The sequence below is a fragment of the Mirounga angustirostris genome, unplaced genomic scaffold, assembly GCF_029215605.1.
Source record: "Mirounga angustirostris isolate CCGP_5_RB_7025 unplaced genomic scaffold, mMirAng1.0.hap1 SCAF_8, whole genome shotgun sequence".
Classification (NCBI taxonomy): Eukaryota; Metazoa; Chordata; class Mammalia; order Carnivora; family Phocidae; genus Mirounga; species Mirounga angustirostris.
The window spans coordinates 86,824,982-86,837,120 of NW_026991716.1; the positions used below are offsets into that span (position 1 = coordinate 86,824,982).

The 12,139-nt window shown below is 33.4% G+C and overlaps 1 protein-coding gene across 1 annotated transcript in view; it reads right to left on the minus strand.

Moving 5' to 3' along the window:
- ASCC3 (activating signal cointegrator 1 complex subunit 3) overlaps positions 1–12,139 on the minus strand; it is a 357,501-nt gene that overhangs the window by 236,823 nt on the left and 108,539 nt on the right. The window lies entirely within an intron of this gene.

A 12,139-nucleotide genomic window follows, 5' to 3' on the forward strand; every position in this document is an offset into this window, starting at 1 on the left:
CAGATTTGCCTCAATAGCTGTAGGACAAGTGGAGGTAAAAAAACAAAATATAAAGGAATACTAGAATATTTATTAACAATAATTACTCTTTCAAAAATTTTATTTATTAACAATATTTACTCTTTCAAAAATTTTAAATATTTTGGATTTCAAAATAGCCTAGATAGCCTTTGAAAATAAAAGAAAAACACCCACTTTAAAGGATCTGCAATTATAAAAGACCACTGATAATCTACCTTATTTTAATATTTGGTACATGTCAGATTTCTGAGGAAGATAAAAGTAATTTTTCAAAATGATACTAATGTTTGTGGTTAGTGAGTTCCCATTTTAAAACTTACTGGCGGCAGGATTTTTCTGAAATTTAATAAGTAACAAGAAGACTTAGAATGAGCATCAAATATTGGATCTTTACTTTTGCTTCTTTGTTTATAGGGAAACTAGACTGCTTTTGAGCATGCTATGCATTGCATTATTTTATAATAGTAAACATTGTTATATTTTACTTTAGGAGGAAGAAAACACGAAGCTTTTCATTGGTTTTAGGTCTGTATTTGGATAAGTTAGCATGATAAACTTTGCAAGCAGAGTTCTTGAAGTAATTTAAAAATAAATTTTGTAATACTTTACTCCTTTTACATAATGTCCATAAGAATATAAAATAATCACGTGATAGGGAAAAAAAGTAACTAAATATTGGTATAAAACAGACAAAAAGAAAAATTGAAACCATTAAGAGAATAGGACCCCACTCCTCTCTTCACTAATACAATGATACAAGCTATTTTTCTGCAAAGTAATACTCATGGAACAGGCAAAGTTGTTATTCTAATTTTTTTTTTTTTTTAGTAAAGGCAAAGATAATTCGATTCCTGAGTGCTTTTAAATTATACTCTAGGAAAAGGGTCTCAAATAATACATAATTTGCATTCACAAAACAGATTTTTATGCATCAAAAATTATAGTTCTCTCACACCCCCTCTAATCCAACTACATGAAGAAGAACAAAACAGTTAAAAACAGTAGTTTATATATACATATATATATGGCAGTGGACTTTTTTACTCAAAGGATATTAATTTATTTTACAAGTTGCTATTAAACCTTGCAAAAGTAAAAATAATCAGTAACTAACACTACGAATTCCATGATGCTTCAAAGTAACTTATAGCTTACTTACTAATAAAAGCAAGGAGACATTCTTCAAAATAGAACTCTCATTACTTCTTAATGGCATGTGTTCAAATGCAGGAAATGGTTGTCCTGGTAAATAATATTTACATTTCATTGGGGATTTTAAAAGTTGTAGCTTTTTAATTCCATTATGTTTAAGCACATAGTTAAAGCTTTTTAAACTAATCATTCTTCTTAAAGATTGGCTGCTTTCAGATTTCAGGTTCTATTCCCAGTTTTTAGATTTCTCTCTAAATAAATGGAAGCTTAAAATTTTCATTTTGGGGGCACCTGGGTGGCTCAGGAGGTTAAACGTCCAACCCTTGATTTCGACTCAGGTCATGATCTCGAGGTCATGAGATCATGTCCCACATTGGGCTCTGTACTGAGCATGGAGCCTGCTTAAGATTCTCTCTCTCCTTCTCCCCCTGCACCTTTGCACTCACTCTCTCAAAAAAAAAAAAAAATTTTCATTTTGATTAGTTGCTTAATTACATAAAATTGAAAATGCAAATAGGAAAAAAAAACCCAGAAAAAGCAAAATGTTTAGTTAATAAAGGACTAAAAAAATCATTACTGCCACCAAAAATACACTAATTATATTTGTGCAGTCACTTAAAAATTAAGCCTAAATAGTCAAGAATCACCTTCAAAATATAAAAGAATATTATGGTTGTCTTTTATTATTATTATTCTGAAATAAGTACTATTAAAAACAAATCCCAAAACCAAACAAATGAAGACAACTAGGGAAACAAGCAACATAACAAATATAAATACCACAGTAATTTCTAAACTATAACCATATCTCAGAATATTTAGCTATCATCAAAACTAGGTTTTTCAACTGATTTGAAAATTTATCTATGCTGAAGTAGCTTAGTGAAGAGTGATTTCAAATGATTAGCATTCTTCACTGATTTATGAAGCTGGTACACAGTATTTTAGTGAGCTAAATGATTTTATCTTGAATGTCAGTTATACATGGCATACATTCAGATCTTTACAAACCCAGAAGTTGAAACAAATCTTTTGTGTTCATAAAATCTACATTGTGCATCATTTTCACTTCCTCTTAGTTTTTTATTTCATATTTTATTAGCATGCAGTTTAAATTTATATTTTCTTTTAGCTCTTCATACCAAATAGAGCCACTGGGTGAGAAAGGGAGGTGGGGGATGGGTGATGATTATTATAAGTGAGTTGTAAAACTATGCTGGGTTTTTCAGAGCAAAATATAATTAACAGCAATATGGCAATCTCAGTGCCTATATATGTAATATAAAGAGACAGGGACTGAAAGTTAGACTGGTTTCTAATATGACTATAGTTAATGATAAAAAAGGATAACATCAAATTAATTTTTTAATGAGAAACTATGAAATGGCAAATCAATGAAAATGCCATTCTTAGTTACAAATTTGAATGTGCTAAAATGTTGGGTCTCCCCCCTCAATGAAATAAAAATTAAAAAAAATAAAATTTTGGTCCTAGCCAATCTATAAACAGTCCTTGATTTTTCTAACAGGAAGTTTGAAAACTATAAATAAACATCCAAGCAAGAGTTAAATAAGCCATATAATATCCATACAATGTTGCATATTACTGAAGGGAGAGGGCTCTCCAGGACCCCAGGGAAGCTAGAAGCAGAGATGTTTCAACTGTACAACTGAAAACTGTATCAAAATTGATTCAGAATCAAGAAAGCCTGACATTTGTAAACACTCCCTTAAAATGACGCCCAGCGACTGTAAGCCTAAATTCTATGACAGGGGAGGGGCTTAACAGTGATTGGCTTTTCCTGACTGGCAGGACCTTCTGTATCCTGAACTAACTGTCCCGTAACAAAAGAAAAACACATATGTGTGCACATACACTGCTTCAGCTTCTATTCTCTATACTGCCACAATGCTTCCTTCAAGTGCTACACTGTCACTGTCCAATAGACTTTTCTATGATGAGGGTAATGTTCTATGTCTGCATTATCTAATTTGGTAACCAGTGGTGATTACTGAACAGCTGAAATGAGGCTAGTGAAAATGAGGGACGTAAGTTTTAACTTTATAAAATCTTACTTAATCTTAATTTAAAAAGTCACATGTGGCCAGTGGCTACTGTATTGAACAGCAGTGCTCTATATTCCCAATTTAATAAATGAGGAATATATGGTTTGTATTGAATACAGCAGGTCTGTGTGTGTGGTCCTTTCACAACCATCAGTAATCCACTTTGTATGGCTAGTTGAGGTCATTAAAATTGTAGGTATATATCTACTGACACGTATCACTGTTTATGGTATGCTGTTAAATAAGATATAAAGTAATTTATTTGCATGGTTTTATTAAAAAAAAGCTAATGCTTATTAAGAATTCACATGCCAAGCACTGTTCTAAACAATTCACACATATAAAGTCAATGAACTTCCACATAACCATTATGCCATACTACCTTTCACTAAATATATGAATATAAAATATCTTAGCATAAAAATGAGAAAGGGAAAGTACATACTTGTAACAACTTGTGATTGGATAAGTTATGTTATTTTTGTCTATTTTTAAATTTCCTGTGATGAGAGTATGTGTTGAAATGACAAAAAACAATAAAAATACAAAGTACTAAAAAGAAATTAAATACTTAAGATCTATAATCCTAGGGTGTTGTGGGCAACTTTCCCCTATTTTTCAAAACATTTCAAATCTCTCTTCAGTCAGTTAGTCTTGCATTGCCATTAAAGCAATGTTTTCAGGAGCTGCAAGTTCTGTAAAATAATTAAAAATAAACAGCTACAATCCCCACTTAACAATTTTATAACATGTTCTCTCTCTACTCTATGGATACTAGATAGAGTTGCATAGTAACAGGAAAAGTTATAAAAGCTAACCAAAACATACAGAATTTATATGGAAATAAAACCTGAAATAACCAAAACAACTCTGTAAAAGATCAAAGTAGGAAGACTTACACTACATGATTTCAAGACATACTTTATAGTTATAGTTATCAAGACAGTGTGGTACTGGCCTAAAGATAAACATACAAAATCAACAGAACAGAACAGAATCCAGGAATTAGAGCCACACATATATGGTCAATTGGTTTTCAATAACAGTGCAACGGTAGTTCAATAGAGAAAAGATAACCCCTTTCAACAAATGGTGCCAGAACAAGTATCCATATGCAAAAACAATGAGCCTCAACCCTTACTCCTACCTTTCACAAAAATCAACTCAAAATGGGGTATAGCCTAAAACTAAGAGCTAAAACTATGAAATTTCTAGAAGAAATTATAGGACAAAATATACTTATCTTGGGCTTAGGAAATATTTTTAAAATGGGATACAAAAAGGATGAACTCTGAAAGAAAAAGTTAATAAATTAGGACTCTATAAAAATCAAGTATTTGTTTTTCGAAAGACATTGTTACAAACATGGAAGGCAAATCATTAACTGGAAGAAAATATTGCAAAGCACATATCTAACACAGGATTCGCATTTAGAGTCTTACACGTCTTGTGACTCAACAATAAGACAAACCACTGACTTAAAATACTTTAAACAAGGCAAACAATTTGAAAAGACACATCACCAAAGAAGATACACAGATACCGAAAGGACACATGAAAAGATGCTCAACATCGTTAGGGAAATGCACATTAAAACCACAATGAGATGCTACTACACGCCCACTAGGACAACTAAAATTAAAAAGAAAAACCATACACATGTTAAAGAGGATGTGAAGGAATTGGAATTTTCATACACGGCTGTTAGAAACGTAAAATGGTACAGCCATTTTGGAAACCGTTTGGTAGTTTCTTAAAAAGTTAAACATACATCTACCATATCCCCAGCAATTCTACTCCTAGGTACTAATTCCAAAATGAAAGCCATATGTCCACAAAAATAGTTGTACAAGAATGTTCATAGTAGCTTTATTTGTAATTGGGAAAATTAGAGCCAAGGCAAATATTCATCAAAACTGAATGTATAGGGGCGCCTGGGTGGCTCAGTCAGTTAAGCGTCTGCCTTTGGCTTAGGTCATGATCCTAGGCTCCTGGGATCAAGTCTCGTGTAGGGCTCCCTGCTCAGCAGGAAGCCTGCTTCTCCCTCTTCCTACCCCCTCGTGTTCTTTCTATCTCTCTCTCACATAAATAAATTCTTTAAAAAAAAATGGAATGGATAAACAATCTGTGGTATATCCATGCAACACAGAAGTAGCTAGCAGTACAAAGGAATGAACCATTAATAAATGCAACAAGGTGGATGAATATCAAAATAATTAGGTTGAGTGAAAGAAGCCAGAGAGAAAAGTACACACTATGTGAACCCACTTACATAAAATTTATGAAAATGTAAACAAACCTATAGTGACAGGAAGCATTTCAGTGGTTGCCTAGGGATGGTGGTTGTGGAGGAAGAGTACAAAGGGATGTGAAGAAACTTTCAGGGCTGATGAATACTCATTAATTTGTGTTGATGCTTTCACTGATATACACATATGTCAAAACTCATTAAATTGTGTTCTTTAAATATGTACAGCTTTTTTGTATATTAGTTATACCTCAATAAAGCTAAAATAAAATGTTTAAAGATCAACCAGTATACATGCATTAAAAATAACAAGTAGTAGTATCTGGTGCTTTCCTTAGAATACAACCTTTATTTTCTTTTCTAGTAAGAAATTTAGGAATGAATGAATAACTTTTATCCTTTAGTAAAAAGAGGGTTAAACTGAACATAAGAATCTGCTTTTAAGCCAAGCCTGTAAGAGGTCTTTTCCCAGGATCAATTCCACAGATTACTATCCTGCCAAAGGGAAATGTCAAAGGATATCCCACTTTCAGCCCAATAAATACCATTCATACTTACTATGCTGTCATTTCTAAAATGCAGGGAAATCATCAAATTTTTCTCTTCTCTTTGATTCTAACATGCATAGTCAATGTAGCAAAAATCATCACGTGTATACTCTGGGGTTATTACTCATGACATATAGTGGGTAAGGAGCAGAGTAAAGAATCCAATAAAGCAGCAGAAAGGGATTAACATTTGTTGAATGTCAACTGTTTGCAAAACACTATCTTCAAAAAATTTTATATATTATATCAAATAACAACAGTAAAACATTTTGAGTATTTCAGTTTCCTATAACTTGAGGGAACAAAGCACTATACCATGAAAATGATTTTAACGTAAATAGGAAAGGGCAGAGGGCGTTGATATTCTTTTAGATTCAGCTTTTGAGGCCAAGACCTGCCTTAAACACAGGTGAATCCAGAATACAAAGCACTATGACTTATAATGTATAAGGTGCTTAATATTTCTTTAAAGTATAAAAAAAGTAGTATTTACAATATGTAAATTAGACAATAATGAGAATTAGAATACCATAGGAAATAATTTTTGGTTATTTTATTTTTAAAACATAGCAGTTCCAAGATGAGCTTGCATTTAGATTTGCTTTGAAGAGGAAAAAGAGTTATAATTGGAATACCAAGAACTAGATAACCCACGGCCCACCCTACAAGTAATTCTAGGGGAGGATATCACATACATGCCTATCACATAACAACAGATAAGACAAAGAAGACTTTAAAGGGGAATACAACCAATCAATCTCTGGACTTAAAGAAATAAAAGTTTATGCTGATGGTTAAAATTGAAGAAGGCATTTGTGATAGCTTGATAATATCAGTGTAAAGGAATCCCTTAACCTGGAGTCCATGAAAAATCAACTCAAACACTAGAAGAGAAAGTTTTGTTTCCAACCGTATCAGCTTAGTTTCTGAGATACCCTATTTGCTTCCTTCCCTTCAGTGTCCAATCCGCTATGAGTGAGTGAATAAATAAAAGTAAGTAAATAAGAGTAAATAAACTCTTTTTTTTTTTAAGATTTTATTTATTTATTTGAGACAGAGAGAATGAGAGACAGAGAGCATGAGAGGGAGGAGGGTCAGAGGGAGAAGCAGACTCCCTGCCGAGCAGGGAGCCCGATGCGGGACTCGATCCCGGGACTCCAGGATCATGACCTGAGCCGAAGGCAGTCGCTTAACCAACTGAGCCACTCAGGGGCCCAAGAGTAAATAAACTCTTAAGTAAAAGTCACCAGAAGTGTACAGTTAACTTAGTATATCCAAGGAAGGGAATACTGTGCAGCTATCAAATGCCATGCAATATGAATATTTGATGATATGCAAAAACGCTTACTGGAAAAAGTGTAAAAAAATAATATACAATCAACTTTCATTTTTTAAAGTTTTACATATTTGACTAGAAAAAAGTTTAAGATATATGCTAAACTTTGTAATTATCTGTATTTTTTAACTTTTCTACAATGATCACGTTATCCTTTTGAAGTCAGAAAAAAATTTGAAGTATGAAAATTCTCAAAATAAAATTAACATTTAATTCACACTGATCTTAAAAAGTGTCACAGAGCTCGTTGTAAAGCTATGCAACAAAACATATGGAAAATGACATTTAGGATACAAAATGGTCTAAACTCTAGGATCTCACATAATATATATCATACTACCTATAGGCATGCTGTCTAATGTTCTCGTGACTTTGATAATCCAAGGAAAACAGGCAGTAAATATCTCTATGTAATGATTTTAAACCAAGGTTCAAATCAATAATGACCACAAGTACATTCAGTTTTCTTTATAAAAACTATTTATGATTGTAGAGGCACAAAGCTCTACAAAAATATGATTTCATATATTGCAGTTTTGATACATAAAAATAATTTTTTTACAGACATGTGAAAACTACAAATTCAAAAGAAGCTATTTAGATCAGTCACAGAAATTACAGAAAGCATAGCTCCGTAGATTTCCTAAAATTAACCAGCTGCGTGCTGCATTTTAGATTTACAGCAACTTTGTGCTTCTGATGCAGCGTTTGTGAGACAAGAACCTTTTTGAAAATAATTGCCTGCAATACTGACTAAAATACCTGCCCCAAACAACAGAAAACTGGCTTTCAAATCAAGAACTACTTGAAACTAACAAATTGCCCTAATCTATCAAGCTCTCAGAATCTCATAAACCTGTATTTTCTCAGATGTCACAACATATCAAATTATGGAGAAAAACATAAGCATTTGGTATTGTTCAAGAAAGTATTCAAATTAACATAGAATGTTTTCATTTAGCAGATTGTTTAAGCAGATATTTTTAAAAATCTCAGAGGTAAGTGATAAGAATAAATCCACAATTTCAAAAAAAGAGATACAAATAAGGATGTAGAAATTCTTATGTTTCTGCAGATGCCTTGGGGGAAGAAACCTAATGTGTCTGAATTATGATGTCCCTACCCTATCAAGGCAGCTCAGTTTTAGAGGAACTGAAAAGTAAGCTATGTCTGCCAAGCTAATCCAGTTTTCCCAGAATTATCATATATTTCTGCCTATATGCCAATAATCTGTGAAAAATGCAAGCTGTATCATAAGATTCACGAAATATATTTACCCTGGAGTCTTCAAGAATCATTTTAACTTCTATAAAATGAGAATCTCACTGGCCAGATCTTCATCTCTTTCTAATTGCATACTTTTTATTGAATAAAGTTTATGAAACTTTTCAGCTGCTTTGCATCATAGCTAACAATATAATGCTATTATTGAGTGCCTAATAATATATACTTCATCACTCTTATATAAAACATTTGATCCTCAACACACGAAAGCAACCAGGAAGTGTCAGCCAAGTGCAGTTAAAATCTATAGTGTTCTAACTAAAACTGAGGGCCAATTCAAGTATGTACAGATTCTAATGGCTGATTTACCCAACAAAGATACTCCAGAATTGTAATTCACAAGTCATGGTACCCTCTTTTTTCAAAAGAATGGTCAACTTGGGCTAGGGTTGCTTCACCTGAGAGGAATGAACTATTATAACAGACTGTGCAGAATTTTATATGTCTGTGTTTACCTACATCCCCAATTCAAATTCCTGTGGAGATCAGATTTTCACTAGTCTATGACCCAAACATGTCTGAGAATACTGCCCTTAGGCCATTCCCTCCTGCTCACCTCTAAGTCCAGGTTTAACACATCAAATCTGCCCCAAGGTGGTTACACTCAATGACTCATTCATATGACCAATAAAAATACTACTGACCTCAGTTTTTCATTTAGATTACATAAAATGAAACAAAGCAGAATTTTAAAAATTGTAATAACATGTTTTAAAAACTGAAAATCTTAATAAAAATGGAGCCATTTTATTACTATATTGTTTAGCATTAGTTATAGAAGATAAAACTTAAATGCCTATCATGTTTCCTTCGAGGCTTAGGGTGTACCACAATTATATTATTTCCTATCTTATCCTAGGAGAGTTCCTTATCCAGGGTTCTAAATTTCTGACAAATAGGGGACAAAGGGAAGGCCACAAATTAGGAGATATTATTGAAGATCTGTTCCATTAGATTACTGATTTTTCATTCTTTAAGGGCTCCTGGGAAATATTTTTGCCTGTTACCTTCAAGAATGGCTTCTCCTGAGCAAATGGTCACTGTGATTTATAAACTTGGTCAGGACTCCCTCAACTTGGTTATATGCATTATTCCATTAGTATTGCTTTTGGCTTCTCTTTTTAACCTGCCCTATATTTTCCTTTACCCTACTACCCTTCATACCTAGCCTTTAGTTTATATCATCTTGCTGTTTTGTGTGTGTGTGTGTGTGTGTTTAATATTTAAAATTTAATATTTAAATTTTAAAAAAAATTTAAATCTTTTACAGAACAAGGAGGGCAAAGTTAATGAGATTCAGGAAATCCTAATCTCTAGGCACAGAGCATTTAACACATTTCACCAGATACATTAGGAATTACATAATGAAAACCTACTAAGTGACATTATATTTCTTTTTTTTTTTTTTAAGATTTTATTTATTTATTTGAGAGAGAGAGAATGAGAGACAGAGAGCACGAGAGGGAAGAGGGTCAGAGGGAGAAGCAGACGCCCCGCTGAGCAGGGAGCCCGATGCGGGACTCGATCCCAGGACTCCAGGATCATGACCTGAGCTGAAGGCAGTCGCTTAACCAACTGAGCCACTCAGGTGCCCCCCCCCAAAATGACATTATATTTCTAATTCCAGGAATGCTTCTGGAGTCCTTTTGGACTACTCTGCCCTTCTAATTCAGTTATGTTTATAAACTTCAACAATCTTTCCATGCTCAACATATTTAAAACCAAACTCACTATTCCTACAAGAAGTTACTTTGTCCTCTGATAAGTTGGTATACAAAACTGCTGAGAAAATGTTAACTTGGTATATTACCTCTGTTTACCTTCCCATCTGTCAGAATTACCTGACAAAACATTTAAAGCAACTATCAGAAAAATCCTTCAGGGAGCAGTTGTGAACATACTTGAAATAATTGGAAAAAAAAAATATGTCTCAGCAAAGAAAAACCAAATAGAAAATTTAGAAATGAAAACTATAACAACCTAAATTAAGAACTCACTGCAAGGGCTCAATAGCAAGAATGCAGACAACAGATGAAAATCAGTGGACTCAAAGATCAATATAATTTACCAAATCTGAATAACAGAGAGAAAATAGGTTGAAAAAAAAATGAACTGATCTCAGGGTCCTGTGGGACTATAACAAAAGATCTAACATTCTTGTCCATGGGGTCCAAGGAGAGGAGAAAGAATGAGGGGCTAAAGAGAGAGAAGTTCAAAGTTTCCCAAGTTTGACAAACCTACAAACTCAAGAAGCTAAAACAAATACTAAACAGTATGAACTCCCCAAATCTACAACTCAACATATCATAATCAAATTTCTGTAAACCAGATACAAAGAAAGAATCTTGAAAGAGGATTAAGAGAAACACGTTACTTACAGAGAAATAACAATTTGAGTGACAGTGGCTCTTTCTTTGGAAACCTTGGAGGCTAAAAAAAAGTCATGTATTTTTCAAGTGTTAAAAGGAAAGAACTGACAACGTATAAGTCTATATCCAGCAAAAATATCCTTCAGGAATGGAGATGAAATAAAGACATTCTCAGATTTTACACAGAAGATAGCAACAGTAAATTAAAACATAACACACAGATATCCAGATAAACCTGAACACATGTAATTTCTGACCCATTTTTCCAACTCCCCTTTGTTCCTACCCTCTACTCCTAAGTATCTGTATATTCTCAATACAATAAAAACCCTCATGAGAAGAGTAAATCAGGAGAGTGTGATGGGAGCACATTCATATGCACACCACACACAGACTCCCAACCACGGTTGCCAAAATAATATGACAGATTCAGGGTTCCGTTTGCTGTTGCCTACACCTAAGAGATTTGAACAGAATCTCCTACATACCCAGCCAAAAGAGAAACACAAACAAAACCTAAAATAGCTCATCCCAACTCCCAAAGTTGCACAGATAAACTCAGCCCAGCATAAATATGAGCAAGCAAATATAAAAGAAAAAGGAGAACAATTTCAGAATTCAGGGCCCATGCTCTGCTTTAATACAAAGTCACTCCCAGGACAGGAGAAACTTTTCTAAAATTTCTGACAAGTATTTTCACTGAGGCTTAAAGGAACCCTGAATTTATGATGTTAGGAAGAGATGCAGAAAGGATAATCCGAGATGAGGAAGGACAGGGTGTAAGGAAAAACACAACTGTTAAATGGAACCATTAAAAATAACAATGAATATTATAAAATAATAACTCTTTGCAAATGATACAATTAGGGAGAGAAGTTGGAAAGTGAACATAGATGAAGAACAATGGAAAATAAGGTTGGAAAGGGAAATCGGTGTTTTCACTGATGACAAATTTACTGAGTTCTTCAAAGTTGCACAAAGTGGCTTTTCAGCTGAAGACAAGATAGGTATTTGTTGTCTACACAGACTATTTTTCATGACAATAAATCTGAGAATTATGTAATTTTGTCTTGCAAAGGAAATTTTACATTCAAACCTCAATAAAATCATAACTG